The sequence below is a fragment of the Rattus rattus genome, chromosome 3 (assembly GCF_011064425.1).
Source record: "Rattus rattus isolate New Zealand chromosome 3, Rrattus_CSIRO_v1, whole genome shotgun sequence".
Taxonomy (NCBI): domain Eukaryota; kingdom Metazoa; phylum Chordata; class Mammalia; order Rodentia; family Muridae; genus Rattus; species Rattus rattus.
The window spans coordinates 182,046,116-182,049,344 of record NC_046156.1 but is presented as its reverse complement, the minus strand read 5'-3'; the positions used below and the strand labels follow the sequence as shown (position 1 = coordinate 182,049,344).

The 3,229-nt window shown below is 32.4% G+C and overlaps 1 pseudogene; it reads left to right on the top strand.

The window, feature by feature from the left end:
* LOC116896024 overlaps window positions 1-2,650 on the top strand; it is a 134,994-nt pseudogene extending 132,344 nt beyond the window's left edge.
* Window positions 2,651-3,229: the final 579 nt, after the last annotated feature.

Here is a 3,229-nt window from a genome sequence, read left to right as displayed (position 1 = left end):
TACTCTAAAGTTTATCCATGTCTTACAGATTTTTTAGTTGGTAAGTATACAGTTGTTCATAAGAGTTTTTAGTAATCTTTTTGTGACAAAAAGTTTAAATCTTAAGTATTTGATATAGCACTGTATTAGTCCTTTTCAAGTTTTATTTTTAGTCTTTCAAGTCTTAGTTTTAATTTTTGGAGTCTTTTCCTTTATACTCACTTAGCTTAGTTATATATTTATTCACTTTATTTCCACTCCCTGCAAAGACAACCCTGTTTCATTGTTCTTTCAAATTTATCTATTTTATTCATTTCTGTTCCGATCTTTGGTATTTTTACCTTTTACTTATGTTGCATTTGTTTTGTTTTGGCTTTTACTTATATGATAGTTGGTGCTAAAACTGTCAGCTTGACAGAAAGCAGAACCAGCTGGGATATGGACTTATGGGTACATCTGTAGGTGATTACCTTGATTACATTAAGTTGATGTTGGAAGGTTCCTCTTAATTGTGTATGTTTGTAGGGGTATTACTTCCAGAGAAGGGAATCCTGGACTATATAAGAAGGAGAACGTGACCTGAGTACTAGCATAGATGTATTTATTGCTTTGTGTTCATGACTGTTGCCCGTTGTGAATCTTGAGTGCAAACAAGCCCTTTCTCCCTTAAGTTGCTTTTGTCAGAGTATTTTTTATCTTGGCAACAGTGAAAGAAACTGAGAGAGTTTATTTATCCTTTTTCTCTCAATGTTGGTAGTCAGTGATTGAAAATTTCTGTATAATATCACTTTGATAATATCTCATAAGCATTTGTGAGTTGTATTTTCTTTATATCAAAACAAAATATAATTGTTCTTTGCATTTCTCCATTGGTTCATTAATAATTCAAGAGCATATTGTTTTGTTTTTATGTATCTTTATAATTTCCTGTGTTACTCCTAATTCTGCCTTTGGTTTCATTTCTTTATGGCCAGAGAAGATGATATGATTTCAATTTTCAAAAACTGATGTTTGTCTTGTGGGATATTCTGTGGTTTCTCTTGAGTAATGCTCTGTGTCCTTTTGAAAATTACATTAATTTTATAAGTGTTTGTTAGGTACATTTGGTTTATACTTTAGTTTAATTTTGCTGTTTTCTCATTGACTTTCTTTGGTCTATGTGATTTGTCCACTGACAAAAGTAGGTATTCGAGTCTCCAAAGATTATTGAATTGGAATCTCTCTACTCCTTTAGGTTTTAAGTTTCCTTTGTATAATTGAATTTTACAGAGTTGAAGGTACATTTATGATTGCCATCTTCTCATCTCCCCTGGTTAAATTGATCTGATTATTATATATTGACCTCCCTTATCTCTATAATTAATTTTGAATTAAAGCCTTCTTTACTAGATTTTGGAGTTACTAGTCTAGCTGGACTGTGTTTACATTTTTCGTAGAATACAGTTTTTCCTTTCTTCGTTTTCAGTCTATGTGCTAGGTGAGTTTCTTGTAGGCAGCATGTAGCTGGGTTGCATTAAAAAAAAACCCTCATCAAGTTACTCTATTTATTTTGATTGAGAAATTTTTTTTATACAGGGTTAGTAATAAATGGAATTTATTAGTGTAACTTTCTTCATTGTTTTAAATTATTCTGTATGTTCTCTGTATCTTACTCTTTACTGTTGTTTTGGTGTTTTCTATAGCAATAAGATTGAATTATTTAAAATTCTTTTTGTTCCTTTGTTATCATGATGGTAGCTATTATATGTTGCTTTTAGATATTAGACTACCTTAAACATTTTTGTATATGTCCATTTTTTGTAATGTTTTCTTTGGTTGGCATATCTTAGGAAGTAATTGTCCTTTATGTCTGAACACTTGTTTGTGTATAATTTTTGGGAGATATGTTATTTTTATTTCTTTCACAAATTTGAATATGTTATTTCTTGCTAATCTGAAAGTTTACTGCCAAGAAATATTTTATTAGTTTAATAGTGAATCTCCTGAAGGAAATAGATCATTTGCTATTTTTATTCTTTAGAGTGTTTTTTTCACAAATTGGCTACAGTATATGTGGTGATTGGTGTTAAATCTCACTTGACAGCATTTAGAATCAATTGGGACATGGGCCCCTGGGCATGCCTGTGAAGGATTATCATGATTTGAATGTGAAATATCTGTGTAGGCTCATCTATTTGCACACCTGATCCTCAGTTAGTGGAACTGTTTGGGAAGATTGTCGAACTTTTAGGTACAAAGCCTTGCTGCAGATAATGGGGCATTGGGGACAGGTCTTGAGCCTTATAGCCTGACCTCACCTCCTGTTCACTCTCTACTTCCTGAATGCCAATGAAGTGTGATCAGCCAGGCTTCTGCTCTATCATCTTGGGAAGTTACAGAGGCAGAAGCTGTGGCAGTAAGTATGTTATATCCACAGTTAAGGAGAGTGGTGGGGAACTCGAGTCTTCCAGCAAAAATTAATCTAATCTAGTGCCTCAGTTATTGTCTTGGTGCTGTAAAAAGATATCCTGAAAAAGGTAATTTAAGGGATAAAGGTGTGGCTTTGGGATTGTAGTTCATCATTGCGGAGAAGACGTGTTAGCCTCAGGGAAGTCATGGTGGCAGGAGCAGGAAGCTGCTTTCACAATCTCTGAAAACAATAGCAGTGAGGGAAAAATTCTTAAGTGTGTGAGTCTGTAGCATGTTTTACATTCAGACTATAACAGGTACTTTGAACCTCCCCACCCACTGTCATCAGTTCTTTCTAATGATTTAGCTTTTTTCATTTAGTTTGTTGAATAATTTTTTTGTTTTTTATCTCCTATTATCCCTTTGGAATATTCATAATTATTTACTTAGTTGTTCTATAATTCTCATTGACTTTGCTAATTATTTTTCTCTTTTATTTTCCTTTCCCTCTACCCCTCTACTCTCAACCTTCCTTTATTTATTTCCTCTTTTTTTTTGACTATTATTTCAAAAGACATGTTAAATTCAGAAATTATTTTCCCTGTTTGGTCTAGTTTGTTGTTGAAGCTCTCAACATGATTTTTTTTCTTGCTCATTGAAAATTTTAATTTCAAGATATTGACTGTTTTTGCTATGATCTGTATTTCTTTGTTGAATTTATCATTTAAATAATGATTTCCCCCTTCAATTTCAATGAATTGTCTTTGTATTCTCTTGCATCTTACTGAGTTTTCTTACAATCATTATTTTGAATTACTTTTCAGGAATTTCACAGATTTAATCTAGTTAAGGGGTGATTTTC